Below are 19,400 nucleotides of genomic sequence, written 5' to 3' on the forward strand. Positions count from 1 at the left end.
CAGCGGATAGACCTCGGAAGTCTCTCTCCACTCCCCTACCTTCGGCAGGCTGAACGCTTAGGACATAGTTGCCTGGAGGCTCCTGCTTGCTGGCTCCTGCTTCTGTTTCCTGGATCTGGGCGGGCTGATTACCATGACCTGCTGATCGGGCTGAGTGCTTCAACCACCCTGAAGTCCTGGGCTTCGAACTCTCTCTGGCAGAGGTCTCTTCTCTGATACTCCAAATTGTACCCAGTGCCTCAGTGGATCTTTCTGTGGGTTATATCTCTCAAAAATTTAGTTAGAGTCATAATTTTAAGATTTTTTGAAATAGCTTGGAGAGAGCACCTAGGACAGACTCTTCTCCTGGCACCATCTTGGCTCCACCCCCCTCCATATAGTTTTAATATCAATATAAAAAATGCCTAGATTTTCCTCCTAGAAATCATGTTTTCTTAAGGCAGAAATTCTTAACCTGGGATCTCTAAACTTAAAAAAATTTTTTTAATAATTGCATTTCAATATAATTGGTTTCCTTTGTAATTTTATATATTTAAATTCATTCATTTAAAATTCATTCATTCATTTATTTAATTCATTCATAATTTACTCATTTCATTTCATTCATTCTTTTCATTCATTATTTAAATTCATTCATTATTCTGAGGAGTTCATAGGTTTCACCAGGCCTACAACACAATTTCTATTAGGAAATAAAGAGACTGGAGGGATGTTAGGATCACCTCCCAGAATGGTTTGGACTTTTTTTTTAACTATACACAAGAGGTCATTCTTTGCTTCATTTATTTTTTTCTGTCTTAATCACACAAGAGACATTGCCTTAGTCAAACTGAGAGCTGTTAAAAAACCCTGGCTCAAAAAGGCCAAGATCTCCCACTGCATCCAGGGCCAGCTCCAGGCATCCTGATCCATAACTGGCTAAAGGACCCAGAGAGCTCTGGAGCAGAAAGTGAGACTGGTGACTTAGCAAAGAACCCCCTCTCTCAAATCCAATTCACCTGTTTGTCAAGGCATCACTTTCCTGATGTCATAGGTCTCTTTGAGAATGAAAGACAGACAAACAACCACCACAGGATCATATAGGCAAAGTTAACAGAGTCTCTGGACTCTAGACTGACCTACCATTAAGCTTTGCTTTTCCCAGTGGGAATAATTGACTTCAGAGACTCTAGGGTTGTGGCAACTGCAATCACCATTGTGGGAAGGATGAATAGTTCTAAGTAGGTAAAGAAAAATCTCTTATGACTGATAGGGAAAGAAGATAATTGTCCATCTGACATGAGTGGAAAGAGTATTGGTCTGAGTATCAGTTGATTCTGATGTCTGGTTTAAGCCTTACTACTACCTAACTGTATAATCTTGGGTAAATCATTTCTCCTCTCTAGGTCTTAGATCTTCTCTTCCATAAAATTGAAAGGACATGTGACTAGATGATCTCCAAAATTCTTTTCAATTCTGAATTCTTTGCCCATCTAAAAGACCCCAATGAGAATCTGAAAACCACCTAAGAGGACTCCCCAGTTTGGCACTGCTTCTCCGGGGGACTCTACTTTGGAAGGAGGAAGGGTCCAGATGGTATTGTCTGGCACATATTCAGATAGTTGGGATATGATCTGTGGTGTGAATGAAGTGTTGGGTTCTCTCAACATCATGTCCCCATGAGACTTATCTGCCACTTCTGAGGGGGACTTGGCACTTGCTACATGTTTGGAGCTCATTCAGCAGATGGAGACCTTGTGTCTGGGTAGGTGTGTGCAGACACACAAATCAGACTCATTGCTACACACATGAAATGATTCATCAGCTGGCTGACCTCGTGGTTACACACACAGAGGATGATTCAGCATAGATGATCACAATGCAAGATCCATTTCTACATTCATAATGACACACAGACTGAAAGATGCATACCCCACCCAGTAGGGACTCAGATCGATCATTACACTGACCATGCTAGTAGTGGTAAATGATTGGTGTGGTCAGCATTGACGACTGTTTTTCCTCCTCCTTCATTGTATCTCTCATTAGATTGTGAGCTTCTGGAGAGCAGGGATCACCTTTTGCATCTTTTTTGTATCCAATAATATCTAGCTTACAGCAAGTGCTAAGTAAATATTTATTTATTGATTTCTCTCTCTCTTTTTTTCTTTTCTATTCTTTCTCTCCCTTCTCCTTTCTTTCCTTTCTTCTACTTGGCTGTTTTTAAGTTCCTGGTTTTTATTCTCTTTTTTTCTTGACTCTGGTCCATATCCCATACTGGATTTGGAAGTGGTAGACTTGGGTTCCAATTCTGGCTATCCTCTTTACTTCTTCTCAAGAAGACCATGACATCAGGGAGGTGATGCCAGGACATGTGCATGAACTGGATTTGAGTGAGGAGGTGCTGTGCTAAGTCACCAGCCTCACTTTGTCCTCTGGAGTCATCTGGGTCCAGTGGCCAGATATGAATTAGGATGATTGGAGATGGATGTGGATTCAAGGTAGTCAGAATTAAGTGACTTGCCCAAGGTCACCCAGCTAGTAAATATCAAGTATCTAAGATCAAATTTGAACTCAGGTCCTTCTGACTCCAGGACCAGCCATCTATCCACTGTACCACCTACCTGTCCACTATTTACTTACTAGATGTTTGACTCTGGACAAATTTTACCCAGTCCACCTGCTTGAATCTCACTTTACTCATTTGGAAAGTGAAGAGGTAGGACTAGATGACCTCAAATGTTCCTCTCAACTTTAAATCTGTGATATTAGAAATAGCTTACTCTGCTGCGTGAACAATGAATTCCCACAGTTCTCCAGATCAATGTAATCTCTTGTTTTCCTTGATTTTTCTTGTTTTCCCTTAGAGGGACTTGGCAGGGGCCACCTGATTGGTGTCTGGTTCTGTGAGAAAAGTGCCTCTTTAAATAGATGTCTCTGGATCTTTTAGTCAAAGTTAAGGATTTAGTTTTTTTCTTGTGTTCTTAAGATACAAAAATGTCATCTGTTAGGAACAATGCAAACATCAGTCTGCAGCATGTTTAGTAGTACAAAAACTAGATCTGAAAGTCCTGAGTTCAGATTTCCAATTCAGTCACTTCACCATTTTGGGCATCATTTTCCTCATTTGGAAAATGAAGGGTTTTGAACTAGCTGACCTCCTGTTACTAGCACTCAGGTGAAGAATTATCATGCTAATCCCCTCCCTCATCAGCTGAACCTCTATTTTGATATGCTTGAAATGAATTTCTTTTTTCTTTTTTAGACTTTGTTCTTTCAAAATTCAATTTTATTTTATTTTTCAGGTCTGTTTCTCTCTCCCCACCCCCTTTACAAAGTAAGAAAACCAAAAACTGTCACAAACACATACAAACAAAATAAATTTCTTCATTGGCCATATCCCCAAAAATGTTTTGATCTGTATTCTGAAACCATTACCTCTCCATCAAGAGGGAAGCTGCATGTTTCAGCATGAGTCCTCTAGAATTGTTAATCATTATGCTGATCAAAATTCCTGAATCTTTCAGTTATTTTGTCTGTACAATATTGTTGTTATTCTTTAAATTGTTTTCGTGGTTCTGCTCATATCACTTTGGATCAATTCATACAAATCTTAACAGACTTTTCTGAAATCATCCCCTTCATCATTTTTTACAACACAATTGTATTTTGTTACATCCATACACCTTAACTTTTTCAGATATTCTCCATTTGATGGTGCATCCTGTCAATTTCCAATACTTTGCCACAATGAAAAGAGCTCCTTGACTTGGGTGGCTTAGTCCTATCCTACCACAGGGGCTTGCTGCTCCAGCTACCTTTTATTTCTTCAGTAGTATTCTTCAGGACCAGACTCTCCTGCTTTCCAAGGAGACAATTAGCTAACCTAATAAACTCTTGGACTAATGTGCCAAAGGGAGAAGATTGTAAGAACTCACATTCAGAGTCATAATGCTTTGAACTGGAAAGTTTCTTAGAAATCAGTTAATCCAGTGGTTCTCAAGCTTTTTTTTTTTTGTTTACAGCAGAGTAATTTTTTTTTTAACCATGAAAAATCATGGCACACTGAACCGTTAAATTGCCAACACAGAAAGCAAGTGGGGGGAGATTTGTGCATATGTGACTACTCCTCAATGAGAGCAGCTGTTTTTGTTGAATTCTTTGTGAGTTAAAGTTTTGATTTGTTTTGAGTTTTGTGAGCATAAAAATAGGCAAACTGTATTTTTGTGAATATTATACTTACCAAATTATATATGTCGAGCAAGTAAAATTTAGTTTAAACAGGATTATTTATGACTTTTCTCTTATTGACATGAAAATATCATACAAAATTTGTGACATGCCTAATGAAGATCTCAATGTAACAATGTGCTGGAGTACAGTCTTTGAGGACCACAAGATGGCTAAGAGTAAAGTGGGCTGGATTTGGAGTAAGGAAGACCTGAGTTAAAATCCTGACTTATATTCTTAGTAGCTATGTGGTCTTGGGAAGGTGACAAGTCTCTGTTTGTCTCAGTTTCTTAATTTATAAAAATGGGAATAATAATAATAGCACTTACTCCTCAGGGTTGTTGTGAGGATCAAATGAATTATTATAAGTAAGGTATTTTGTAATCCTTAAAATGCTATATAAAATGTTCACTATTATTATTAGGATTACTGGTCTGGTCCAAACCCTTTATTTTTCTGGATGAGACTCAGAGATAGGGAGTGAGTCACATAAGGAAACACAGCTGTTAAATGTTAGAGATTTGAACTCCAAATCTTTTATCCATAAGTTTCTCATGCTTTCCACATAATGGAGTCTCTGAAGATCCTTCTTCTATGTTCTAAGCTATAGAGCATTAGAACAAGAGCCTTCTAGAGACAATGCATAATTATTGATTGGTCTTTAAAATAAATAAAATGATATAAACAGAAATAAAATTGTCATGATGACACCAGTCTAAAACTTCTCAAGTACTGATTAAATTGTGATACAATGTAGCTTTTTAGAGTTATATTTTAAGAATATTATCCAAAAGTCTCTCTGCCTCTGTCTCTTTCTCTTTCTCTTTCTGTCTATGTCTAGCTCTCTGCTTCTGTCTGTCTGTTTTTGTCTATCTCTCTCTGTTTTTTTTTTTTTGTCACCATGAAGTGATAAGAGGCTGAAGGATCAGGAATTTGAGAGGAACAGACAGGGAGCTCTTAGAAAGCACCAAAGCCCCTTGCAACAGGATCTGGGAGAGCTAGGGGAGGACAGCTTGCTAACTTTATCCCCATCCCCCCACTTTCTCTATTCCCCTACCTCCAGGTTCGAGCAGATGGAGGCTCAGCGGAAGCCAGTGGTCTTCTGGAAAACCCATCTCTGGGAGCTCAGCAGTGAGCACCTGGTGTTTCTGAAGATGCAGAGGGAAAAGAGCTACTATGTGTCCTAAACCCGCCCCCCCCCCACTTCCTAGGGAATCTTCTCCAAAGCAATTGCTAGAATCTCAAGGGGCAGGAGTCACTGAGAGTATCTTTTGTTAATGGGACTAAAGCAAATGTGTGGGGCCAATGACCTGTCTTCACATGGATACAGGAGCCAGCCAGCAGGATGATGGGAAAAATAAAAGTTGAGAGTTTGGTTGCAATCTTGGATTAGAGAGAACATATTTCTTAGCAACTTTCCCTTGATCATTGAATTACTGTAGCATAGCCTAATAAATAAGATCTAAGGTTGCAAGTGTGGAGTGCCACCACATAATTTTTTCCCCTTATTAGGGCAAACTATGAAGGGAAGTAAGGCCTCTGGGATGAGGGGGGAAATATTGAAATGAACCCTTCAATGAGGTTACAGTCACTTCCAGAACCTGGACAGAGCAAGGGAGGAAGCTAACCTTGGGATAAGGATGTTCTAATTTTCTGCTCTGGAGAAAAGCTCTGATGGTCCCACCTTAGTTAAGGCTTTTCTTATAGCCATTTAATTGTATCAGGATCTGTGTAACTTAAAGCAGGTCACTTAAACTTTTTAACTGTTAGCTTCTTCATCTGCCAACTAAGATCTAAGCACTGGATGTGATTCATCCAAACCTCCATCCCTTCACTTCCATTTTTATGGATGAGAAGCTTGAGTCTCAGAGTGGCCAAGAAAGTTTCCCCAAAGTCACACAGGTCGTGAGAAGCAGAACTAGGAAATGAATCTAGGTCTTCTGACTCCAAATGTATCTCTTCCCACTGCACCAAAATGCCTCTCAGATGATCATAAAAACCTTCCAACACCTGCTAGGTGTTCATGAGAATCAAATAAGATTTTAAATGTGAAAATGCCTTGCAACTTTAAAAGTATCCTTGAAAAGAAGTTATTACCAATAATACAAATTATGGTGGTAATTAAAATGGTGCTTCAAAAAGAATTCTAGAATCCTTTAGTGTGAAACACTGTCAGTGCTTCCATCAGTGAAGCAGATCATATCTAGGCTGATGTTTTTTATAAGTCACTCTAACTAACTCTAGTAGGGACATTGAGCTAGGCTAGTCCTTTGACAACAAAGAGTTTGGAGTTTGGCCTAGGTTTGAAGGCTTCCTACCTTTGAAGGACCTATCATGTGTACCACTCTGTTGTCAGTCTTTGAAATGTCAGGTCATCTTTGAGTCACAAGAAGACTTCAAAGGAGGATGATGATAGTAATGATAATAATAATAATAATAACAACAATAACAACACAGTGATATCAAATTGTAAACTAGGGTCCTGTGCCCAATATTCCATTCTGTAAGATCTCCTCCTAGGCTCTCCTTACTGAACATCAAAGGGGTATTTTCTTAAAGGAACTCCCTTTTGTCTCTCTTTCCCCCCAACCCTTTAGGGAGAGAAGTCCCTGCTTCCCATCAGTTTACATACCCAAATCATCTAGGGAGACAGGCTTGCCTTAGGTTCTTATGAAGATGGCATTGAGCATAAAGTATTAAAAAAACATAAGGTATTGAAGCCAAGGGGAGGGATTAGATTAGACAACCATCTGTCTTGGATGGTTTAGGTCTTGATCAGCCTGAAGGCAGGTGGGACAAAACCAAGTGATCACTTCATGACCTTTCTGATCCATGTCATTGATTGGAAGTGAAACAATCTAACTTCTATTTATCATTCAACCTCTTGCATAAGGGACAAGGAAATTAATTTTCCTGTGCCCCATTTTGCCCATCTGTAAAACAGGAGTAATAATCACAGGTGACACTTGGAGGGGTGTGCTGAAGTCAATTTGTTGGTACAGACCAGGGAGAGTCTATTGTTAAATTTTCAGTGTGAGTATTTATACCTTGAGAAATTAGCCAACTTTACAAATAAATTCTGGATTTATTGTTTTGTAGGTTGCCTGGAATAAAGGACATGATGAGAAAAATCTTATAAATACAGATTAAATTTAAAAGTGTGTTGTGGAGGGAGGCTAGGTGGCACAGTGGATAGAGCACCAGCCCTGGAGTCCGGAGTACCTGAGTTCAAATCCAGCCTCAGACACTTAATAATTACCTAGCTGTGTGGCCTTGGGCAAGCCACTTCACCCCATTGCCTTGCCAAAAAAAACCTAAAAGAAATGTGTTATGGGTATATTTTTCTCCCCAGAGAGCCTGTCATTATATATTACTAAAATACCTCTCCCTTATCCCCTCTCTTTCCTACTTGAGCACATAGAGCCCTTTACTCTATCTGAAAAACCTGTCCCTGCTTTTATAGCACATTATACATATAAAGCATATTTTATTCATTATCTAATTTAATTCTCACAATTCTCTTTTGAGTTCCCTCAAGTCTCAGCTAAATTCTCACCTTTTTCAGAAACCTTTCTCGGTCCCTCTTAATCTTAGAGCTTTCCTCTGAAATTATCTCAAATTTGTTCTGTCTCTATCTTGCTTATCTATAGCTGTTTGCACTCTGTCTCCTTTATTACATGGGAACACCATGAGAGCAAGGCCTGTTTTTACACATTTTTTGGTATCACTAGCATCTAGCATATTGCCTGGCCCATATTAGACCATAATAAATGCCTATTGACTGGAATAGCCTACAAAGTGGGAAGTTAGAATATTCCTATGTTATAAATCATTACATTTAAAAAGAATAAGTGATTCAAGACTTTAGTATCATGGATAATAAATTGGAATGGACTAGTATAATAGATAACAAATTGGAATAGAAGTTACCTAATTCAACACTCATTTTAGAGATTAGGATACTGAAGTCCAATCTAGTATTTGAACTCATGTCTTCTGACTCCAGCTCCAGTCCTCTTTCCCACACCTCATGCTTTCCAAAGTCACATAAGCTTTTAAAATGTCAGAGAAGGATTTGATCTAGGTTTTCTGACTTCAGATCAAATATTCATTCATTCCACTACCTATCTCCATTGCTCATTTTGCATGTTCTATTCCTCACCCTTTCCCTCATGTGTTCTGTTTCTTCATCCATCTTTGGACAATGTAGGACATGTTTATCTAGAGAAGAAAAGACAGAAAAAGACATATTCACCCTTCTTCACATACTTGAAAAATGTTTACTCTTTTTGTCAAAAAACTGTAAACTAACTATTCTCAAAAGAACTGCAACTTATCTATATGAAAGATTGCTCAAAATCACTAATAATAAAAATGTAAATAAAAACAAAATGGAATTACTATATGGAAATATGTTTAACATGTTTGTGCAAGTTTAACCTATATCAGATTGCTTGCTGTCTTGGGGAAGAGGGAAGGATAGAAAAAAAAGAAGAAAAATTTGGAACTCAAAATTTTACAAAAATGAATGTTGAGAGCTATCTTTACATTATAATTGGAAAAATATTATTAAGATAAATAAAAACAACATGAAGTTCCATTTCATATTCAGCAAACTGGTAAAGCTGTCAAAAGATTGGAAAAGTAAATAATGGAAGGGGTTGTGGAAAGATAGGCACACTAATGTATTGTTGGTGGAGTTATGAATTCATCTAACCATTTTGGGAAATAATCTGAAACTATGCTAAGAGAGTGGCTAAAATTTCCACATCCTTTGACTCAGAGATTCAAATGAAGCAACAAACTTAAGGAAAAAAGAGAAAGCTCCCATGTACAACAAAATATCTACAGCAATATTTTTTGTAGTGCCAAAGATCTGGAAACCAAGTCATTAATGATTGATATAGGAATGATTAAATATATATAAATATGATGGGATATAGCTGTACTGAAAGAAATGATGAAATTGAATGTAGGAAAGCATGGGAAGACTTGTCTGAACTGTTGCCCAAAATGAAGTAGAACCAGGAAAACACTACAAACAAATGCTTATAACAAATGTAAATGGAAAGAACAATTGAAACAGTGCTGTGTCATTTTAGTGGCTAGGCTTGACCTGGTTATAAGAATACAGCTCTTTTCCTTCTTCACCAGGCTATTCATATAAATAATTCAATACTATATATACAAGATGATTTTGGTAGAAAGGCATTAGCTGAATGAAGAATCAGTATCCCTTCTTTATGTCTCTGCTTTCCACTTTAGAGTTGTCAATCCTGGCTTCAGTGTAGAGAGTGGATGTCAGTCTTGTATTTTTGCTGTTTTGTCCCTACTTTCCTTTGATGGATGGTTGAGGATAGAGGGGGAAGGAGTCTAGATATGACACACTGCATACAGTGTGGAACTTGAGTGATGAGTTGAGTGTTGCTGAACTACCTTTCCCATCTGCTCTTTCTTCTTTAGTTTTTCCAAAAGGAATGAATCTTGGTGGGAGAGAGGGAGACCTATACTGGGGAAATGAAGATGATGTAAAAACAAAAGTTATCAATAAAATTAATTAAGATGTTTGGAAGAGTTGTCACGTAGACTTAAAAGTGGTAAGATGTTCTGCTTGACCCTAGAGAATAGAACTAAAAGCAACATGTAGAGAAGTATAGAGAAATAGAATTTTTTCTCAATACAAGGAAAAATTTCCTAATAATTACAGCCATCCAAAAATAGAATGGGCTAGCTCAGGAATTAGTGAGTTTATCACCATCAGAGGGAGACTTAAAGCTGGAGGACCATTTGTTAGGACTTTTGAAAAATAGATTCATGATCTGAGTGGGAGTTAGATTTTTGATATTTGAGATCCTGTCTAACTCTGATGTTTTGTGATTATGTAAAATGTCTTCTAGATTTCTCTTTCAGGGAATTTTTTCCCCTCAAGTCTGTCTAGGTATTGGATGTTTCACTTGCTGTTGAGACATTCATTTTGGAGCAGTGGAGAGGATCCATTCTGTGGTCCCAGATGTCTACAGAAATCTTTCTTCTAGGCTGGTCTCCAGCTTCCATCTTAATGGGAAGAGTTCTCTTAGGCCATCTGCTTTGGCAGGGTGTGGGTGCAGTAATGGTGGGGGGTGATGAATGCCAAATGGTTTCACAGTGTTTTTCCTAGAAAAGTCATCATCATCAGTGACAGGCACTCAGGTTGCCTGGGGGCCTGAGACTTCCTGCTTCTTGAGGCTCCTCAGCTGTAGTTTTCTGAACAGCTTACATAGAACTGAATCAAACTAATCCATCCCTTCTAGTTATCTTACCTTGCTCAGTCTCCTGGAGAGTGAGATATGGCCTACTTCCTCATTTAGAGTCACCTTCAAGTACAATAAACAACTATTTGATTTCTAGAAATGCTATGTTAGTGCCCCCTCAATCCTTTATTAAGTACCTTTGGGACCTATTGTTTTTTTTTTTTTGGTAGAGCATTTAATAGAGTATTTCCTTGAATGTTTATTTAATATATGCAGACAACACAATCAGGAGTTTCTTGATAATGTGTTAAAATTATGACTTGGTTACAAAAATAGCCCACTTTATCTGATATTAAAAACTTTGATTCCCAAAAAAGAAGCAAGATTTATGATCACCAAAGTACATCTCATAAGAACATGGTACCAAATATTTCAATGTAGAAAATATAGAGAATTTTTAAGTTGGGTATAAGGTCTTGAAGACCTTTTAAAAGTAAAGACAATTCAAACTTTATTTGTCTTTACTTTTAAAACTGCATAATTTCTTAGTATAAAAGTTTAAAAAAATACACTTTGATTTACTGATAAAAGGTTTCAAACTACATTTACATTTTAAAATATAACTATAATCATTGTAGTACCTGTTTTCTGGATTCATAAAGCCAAAATAAGTTAATGAAAATTAATAAAGCATAGGGTAACATTGTCAGTGTGTATATGGACTAATGCAAATAAATTAAACACCAAGCTGAATTTCTTATTTTTTTATTTAAGGCAATGGGGTTAAGTGACTTGCCCAAGGTCACACAGCTAGGCAATTATTAAGTGTCTGAAGCCAGATTTGAACTTAGGTCCTTCTGACTCCAGGGCTGGTGCTCTATCCACTGTACCACTTAGCTGCCCACCAAACTGAATTTTTAAAAAGGGACCTATTGTTAAGAATAGAGGAACTTCAAAGAGAAATTAGAGTGGTTAGTTAATGCTAAAAACACTAAGACCTTTGATTAAGTTCATTTAAGGGAAGACTGCATAGTTTAATTGAAGACATCCAAAAGGCCACTGAAGGGGAACTATAGACAAAATGGCAAGAGTATGAGACTCGGTCATCCACTCTCTACACTAGAGCCAGGATTGACAACTCCAAAGTGGAAAGGAGAGAACAAAGAAGGGAAATTGATCCTCACTTCTGCTAGTGCCTTCCCACCAAAATCATCTTGCATATATAATTTAAAACTAATTTGTATGGATAACATACTGCCTTGGACACTTCTTAGTTGTATGATCCTGGACAAGTCTGTTTGTCTCAGTTTTCTCAATTGCAAAATGGGGATAATAGTACCTACCTTGTGGGGTTGTTCTGGAAATGAGATTATGCCTATCATATAATAGTCACTATATAAATATTTACTATTATTATTATTATTATCATCATCATTATCATTATTATATGCATCCCTATGTATCAGACCTGTGGTTAAGGTGACATTTCCCTTTTATAACAAGGCATGGTAGAGTGTTCCAATGTGGCTTCAGGGCTATTTTTTGGAAGAAGCTAACATCTATAAATAGATTGCTGTCAGGGATACTTTTCTTTTTTTTGCCCTTATCTTAATATAACAGAATGGTAGAAAGATTAGGGCCCTTCATTTCTTTTTGCTTGGTTGGCCCTGATCTCAGAATATGGCTAGCAAGGCATCTAAGAAGTTTATTAAAGTAGTATGGGGAATTGGATTTCCTGCCAGACATGAGTTAGTCAGTTAACTAACATTTATTCAGTATCTACCATATGCCTCTTGTATGCTAAGTTCTGGCAATACAAGTACAAGTAGGAAAAAAGTCAGTTCCTGCCCTCAAGGAGCTTATATTTTATTGGGAAAGGAAGCCAACTGGGCATGAAGGAGGAGACAAAGGTACCTGATGCTAGGCAAGGTGCAGTACTGAGAGGAAGAGGACCCAGCTGGCCTGGCTTCTTTCCTTATGTGGAAGTTCTGGAAGGAACCATGCAATTAAGGGTAGAAGGGACTTCTAATGTTTGAATTCCAGGGTTAGGATGAAGCCAGATGAAGAACAGGGACTGGAGAGCATAATCTGAAGATGATTGAGAGGTTAACAAGTGTTACATTAAGGTAAGGAATTTTTATTGAGCTGTCATAGGCATACAAAGCTAAAAGATATGCTAAAGTTTTGTGAAAAAAACATGTAGTTCCTGGATTTCATTTGTGTAGGGCAGTGTGGTGGTGAAATGGATAGAGTTCTGGTACTGAAGTCAGGAAGATTCATCTTCCTGGGTTCAAATTTGGCCTCAGACATTTACACTTACTAGCTGTGTGACCTTGAGTAAGTTATTTAACCCTGCTTATCTCTTTGCCAAGAAAACCCCAAATGGGATACTGAAATGACTAAATAACAACAAACAAACAATAACCACAGTGGAATTCCTGGTAAGGGACTCCCTCCATCTATGAGCAAAACCTACTTGTGACTTAACGTATAAAACCCAGGGATCTGTTTGAAGCCCATAATGAGGGTTCACAAAAATGAGAGATTTAAACTCACGTCTTCCTGGGACCAAGACCAATACTCTTATTTCTTAGGTAGGTAGAACACTGTGCCAGGAGATAGAAAAATCCAAGTTCAAATTTGGACTCATATACTTACTAGTATTTGATCCTGGGCAAATCACTCTGCCTCAGTTTCCTCTTCTGTAAAATAGTGATAATAATGGCACCTATTTCCCAGGGTTGTCATGAAGATCAAATAAAGATCAAATTGTAAATTACTCAGTACAATGCCTCTCATATAAAAAGCATTATATAAATGTTAGCTATTTTATTATTATTATTGCTATTATTTTTGTTGTAGTTGTAGCACACTACCTCTACACAATGACTCTTGCCATCAATTTAAAAATGGCAGTACTCTAATGGATCTATGACCTCATAGATGTGGATGCTTTCCTCCAGCCATGCAGATCACAATCCATTCAAACCTTCTCATCTGATGTTTCTTGTTCATATTTTTCTATGAATCCTCCTCAGGAGGTCTGGAGTGGGTGGGTGGTTCCTACTCCATCTTTCTCAGTATCGTGTGGAAGCTGATGATGCACACAGGCTGTGCTTTAGTTGTCCCTCACACTCAGTATGTGATTAGTCTGTTATTTATTTATTTTTTCCCTCTAGGCATCCATCCCTCCAATGACATATTTTGCTTTTCCTTCACAATTCTTCCTTGGTAATATGTTACAGCTTACTCACATCCATCTCTTAATTGATCTTTGGCTGACCTGCAACTTTAATTCCTTCAGAAACTATGTTATTCTATGACTCAAAGACTTGTAGTGTTACAGGAAGAATTTTTTTAGTCTGTTCCTATGATTTAATTCATATTTGTTGTTTACTTATTTCAGTTTTGTCCAACTCTTTGTGATCCCATTTGATTTTTTCTTGGCAAAGATACTGGAGTGGTTTGCCATTTCCTTCTCCAGCTCATTTGGCAGATAAAGAAATGGAGGCACATAGGGTTAAGTGACTTTCCCAGGGTCACACAACTAGAAAATGTCTGAGGTCAAATTTGAACTCAGGAAGATGAGTCTTCCTGACTTCAGGCCTGGAACTCTATTCATTCCACACCTAACTGCCCATTTCATTCACAAGTAGGGAAACTCACAATGCACATCAAACCTGTTCCACAGTTTGTAGTTTAAAAGACTAACTTGGGATACCAAAAGTTTAAGTGGTTCACTTAGCATCACAAAGCCAGTATATGTCAGAGGGAAGACCAGAACTTTAATTTTCCTGATTCTGAAGCTAGCTCAGTAGCCAAGAGGTCATATGGCCTCTGATTAATAACTGTGCTTGATATTAATAGTCAATGGATAATGAAACAAATTTATCTCTGTTACCACTTAATATATGAAACCTAATTAGGCCTTCCTCTGGCATGAATAATGGAGAAGCATAAAGGACATGCTTTCTCCTCCCTTATCAATTTTCTATTCCACTCTCCAAGGCTGTTGTTCCAAACATTCTCATCTTTCCTCAAGCTTCCCTCTTTTCCTACTTTCTCTGCTGAGGACCTTATCTTTACTAAATTTTTTTTTTAAATTGATATTTGCTCAGAGCTTCCTCTTCTCATTTCTTTCACACATCTTCCCCACTATCTCCTCTTTCATATAGGTTTTGGAGGAAGAAATGGTTCTTCTTATCAAGGTCAGCATCTCTACATGTACCCTTTATCTCATCCTCTCTCATCTTCTGTAGCAGAATGTTCTAATATCCTTACTCTTTATCTCTTATCCCCAGGCTCTATCTACTGATTCTTTCCCCATTGCCTACAGATATACCAATGTTTTCCATGTGCTTAAAAATCCCTCTCTTGATCTTGATTTCTTGTGGGTATTGCTCAATGTTTCTTTTCTCTTTCTTGGCTAAGTTCTTTGAGAAGGTTGTCTACCTTAGGTCCTTCCATTTCCTCTTTTCTTACTTTTTTTTTTGCAAGGCAATGGGTTAAAGTGACTTGTCCAAGGTCATATAGCTAGGTAATTATTATCTGAGATCAGATTTGAACTCAGGTCCTCCTGACTCCAGGGCTCTATCTACTGTACTGCCTAGCTACCCCTTCTCCCCTTACTTTTTCCCTAAACTCTGTAATCTAGTCTCCAGCTTCATCTTAACTGAAATTGTTATTTCTAAAGTTACCAAAGATCTGTTAATTGCTAAATCTAATGACCTTTTTGCATTTTCTTGATTTTTTCTTCAACATCTGACATTATTGATAATCCTTTCCAATATAGTAGTTTTACATGATTCTGCTCTCTCCTGGTTCTTTTCCTACCTGTTTGACCTTCCCTGTGTCCTCTTTGCTAGTTCTCATCCAGGCTATGCCTAGTACATTGTACATGTTTAATAAATTATCTATCTTTCCTATGCTGTGCCTCTTACAAGTCAGATGACTTGGGGCAAGTTCCTTGATGATGTTTGTCTTTTGTTTTTGAAGAAGAACCTAAGATCAGGGAGGTGATGCCATGACAAATAAATGAATTGGATTTGAGTAAGGGAGTGCTATGCTATCTGTATAATGAAGGAGTGAGCCTAGCTGATCTCTTAGTTCCTTCCACCTATGATCCTTTCTGAACTCAGTCTGCAAAATGAAGATAAAGGCAGTCAAGGAAGCCAAAAGGCACAGATGAGGAGGAAGAACATTTTAAGCCAGTGGAAAGGAACAGAGTTGAGAGATAGATTGTTGTATGTAAAATGAAAAGGCCAGTGGTGCTGGATTGTGTATAGTAAGGTAGGAAAGTATAAGACCAGAATGCTAGGAAGAAGAGAGGATGCGAAAGACTTTAAAAGTCAAACAGAATATTTTCTATTTGATTCTAGAGGTATCAAGGAACATTGGAGTTTATTGTTTAGAGGAATGAATAGGTCACACCTGAGTTTTAGGAAAAGTTCTTTGGAAGCTGAGTGAACATGGACTGAATTGGAGGAAGACTTGAATTAGGGAGACCAGCCAGGAAGATATTGCAACAGTTTAGGCTTGAGGTGATGAGTATCAAAGAAGTAGCAATGTCAGAAGAGAGAAGGAAAATATATATATATGAGAGATTTTCCAAAAGTAGAAATCATAGAATTTAGTAATAGATTGGATAGGTGAGGTAAGTGGGAATGAGGAATTAAGTTTGATACCATAGTTGTGAGGGATCATAATGTTGCTATACTCATAGAGAAGTTTAATAAAATCAAAGATTTTGTGGGGGAAAGATGAGTTGTCTTTTGGATATGTTGAGTTGAGATGTCTATGGGACATTGAGTTTAAAATATCTAAATAGCAGTTGAAGTCAAGAGAGAGAGGTTAGGAATGGGTATCTAGATCAGAAAATCAAGTTCTCAAGGAGGTCAGGAGAAAGAGAAGACAATCTGCACAGAGGAGATTGTGAGAGGGTGAAATCAAAGTCAAAGGGGAAGGAGTTGGTTTCTTAGACTAGAAAGGAAAGGAGGGTGAATAAGGATGGAGGGTAGAGTGAGGTCCACACTGCATAGTCTCCATATTAAAAAAGAATGGGAGGCTAGGTCATCTGCTGAAAATTGAGAAAGGGAGAAGAGGAAACATAAAACAATCAATGTGGGGAATATGATCCTATCTGTTTCCTTTTATTTGGTTGGATTTAAATTCCCCACCCTTATTTATCCTTGAAGTCTTGCCTCTTTTGGTCCTCATCTTATACTCCCTGTTTAGGCTGAGCTATCCTTCCTTGACTATTCATGAAGCTTGTCTTTTCAGGTCTCCATCATCTTTGGAGGAAGAACCTTTTCTCTTTCTCTAACTGAAGTAAAGGCCTTCCCCAAAGGATCTTTGATACATTGTTTTCTCAACTCAGCTGTTTGAGAACCTCTCTAAGAGAAGAGAGGGAAGCATCTCTATTTATTCATTAATGATTAGGTTATAGCCATTTAACATGCTTGCACTCAAAATATCTGCAGAATTGTATCAAAGATATCACAGGCTCAGGCAACTGTAATGGGAAAGATTGCCTCACTGTGATTTTTTTCCCCCTTAACTGAAAGGAGTCACAGTAGAATTTGTCTAAATAGCCTGTTTCCCTAGGGCATTAACCTATTTATTCATTCATTTAAAATGTGATTTTATGAACAAAAATGGTATTTATAAACAATTTTCAGGAGCATAGCTGTGGTAAAGGGCGGCACACTTTTGCCATGGCAACTCTGGATCCACCAGAGGAAGGATGCTTTTAGTCTCTTGAGAATGCCTTGAATGGGGCAGGGCCAGATCTGTGAGTGGGCAGAGTAGGAGGTCACACTTGTGGCATCTTTGTGGAAGGCTCTTCAGTGGTGTCTGAAATTCCATCATTAGAGATGCATTCCTTTCACCAAAGGATTATCTTTTCTTCCTGGATTCTTTAAAAAATGTAAATACTCCTGGGAGGGATAATATATGTAAACACTAACCCCTTAATGTGAATTAGCTTGTTGTAATGCTTTCTTCTGTGGTTTGGAGGTACCTGGGGCAGCCTAAGAGACTTTGGATGGGGAAGATCCTGGAGTGAAGTAGGAACAGGAACAAAAATTTGTTTATTTTTCAATTTTGCCCAAAGCCTGTTCTGCCTTTGGGAGTAAGGAGTCTCAGCTCTTCTATTCATATACTCACTCAATAGTTAGAATGCATTAGCGTTAGCGTTAGCATCCAGGGCAAGGCAATTTCAGAGAGAGGGGATGTGGCAAGCATAGCATTGATTGGGTGAAGGTTTAATAACCAATCATTGTTTCACAGATGAGAGAGAAACGTTGGCTGATGGGAATGCACTCATGGAACATAGATTTCTGAGTTCAGATACAATGGTATTTACTATGTCTGTGATTCTGGGCAAATTACTGAACCTCTCTGGGTCATAGTTTTGAAAAATGAGGGGATTGGTCCAAATGGCCTGAGAGGCTTTTTTCCAGCTCTCAATCTATGATACCATGTATTTCATTTTCTCCAATGGAATCTGGGGTGTTCTTGCATGTCCTTCCACTCTATAGACATAGACTTTCTGGTTAAAGTATGCATCACCTTCCTGATGTCATGGTACTCTTCAAGATTGAAAGACAAGCAACAAAAGGCAGGGAATTAAAGCCACCAAGAGTCTGGAAGGTAGCAAAGCCTTTTGGTCCAGTTGTAATCTCTACTGGACTTTGCCTTGCTATCTGTGAATTTCCTCCCAAAGTTTTAGAGCAGCAGTGTCAAATACTTAAGGGTCACACTGTAGGCCAGCAACACTCTTGTGCTAACCAGATTAAAATGTAACTGGGAGATATTCAATGAAATAAATAAGGGTACAATGGAACATAGGTAATGTTAATATGTGGTTTTCTAAATCAACATGTAATCTGTAAGGGTCCTTATGTATAGATTGGTGACCTAGTTTCTATTTGAATTTGACACTAGTTATACAAATGTAAATAATTATTATCATCATTATGTTCTAGGCAGTTTCCCCTCTGGAATCTATGTCCTAAAACCACCTCAGAACACTGGATTTTGCTTCCTTCTTAACACTTAGTGAATTTACCTAGTGGAAAGCCCTCTCTTGTAGACTTCCTTATAGACTTTTCTTAAAGCTTTCCTTGAATGATCCAGGCTCCAAACCACTCACTGTGACTTGATGTATCCATCTCTGCTCATTTGGTCTTTTTTTCTGGGGTTCTTTCCCACAATGTTTGGAAACCAGGTAGCAGGGTTCCCTTAACTTAGAACTATTTGATATTTCAATACTTGGGCAGTGGGGGAAGATCTAGAGATCAAAATTCAACTTTCTCAGGTCATAATATGAAACAGCCTATGATAAGAAATGGCCTAGGACTACACTTACTTGAAGCTGAAAAGTGTCTGAGACTTCCTCTTTCCTTACTCTCCAGGTTAAATATAAAACAAGATAGGTAGTCTTTGATAGACCCTTTCTCCAGTGAAGGTTCTAACTTTTATGGTTGTCAGTATTCAAGGAATTAGTTAGTAGATAAAGACAAGGTCAGTCTGGGGCCATTTGGAGTCAACATCCATCATACTCAGGAAATTCCAGTTTCCCATTTGGTATTTCCTGCCCAATGGCTGTGGGGGTGCCCAGATGCCACTTGGGACAAAACAATTCAAGATAAAGGAAGAGAGAAACAGATATAAAGGTTTGAGAGAAAGAAGACAATGAAGACTTGATAATGTCCCCATGCTATTAATATGTCATATTTAAGTTGTACCTTAAAGAGAGGTAACATAGCAACAGTGTCTCAGAATCAAACCAGTCTCAAAATCAAGAAGAGGTAGGTTCACATCCCATCTCTAACATACATCCACAAACTATGACTTCATGACCCCATTTAGGATTTTCTTGGCAGAGATATTGGAGGGGTTTGCTGTTTCTTCATTTTGTTTTACTGTTGAAGAAACTGAGGCAAACAGGGTTAAGTGACT

This window comes from Macrotis lagotis, chromosome 1, assembly GCF_037893015.1.
Source record: "Macrotis lagotis isolate mMagLag1 chromosome 1, bilby.v1.9.chrom.fasta, whole genome shotgun sequence".
In the NCBI taxonomy this organism is placed as follows: Eukaryota; Metazoa; Chordata; class Mammalia; order Peramelemorphia; family Peramelidae; genus Macrotis; species Macrotis lagotis.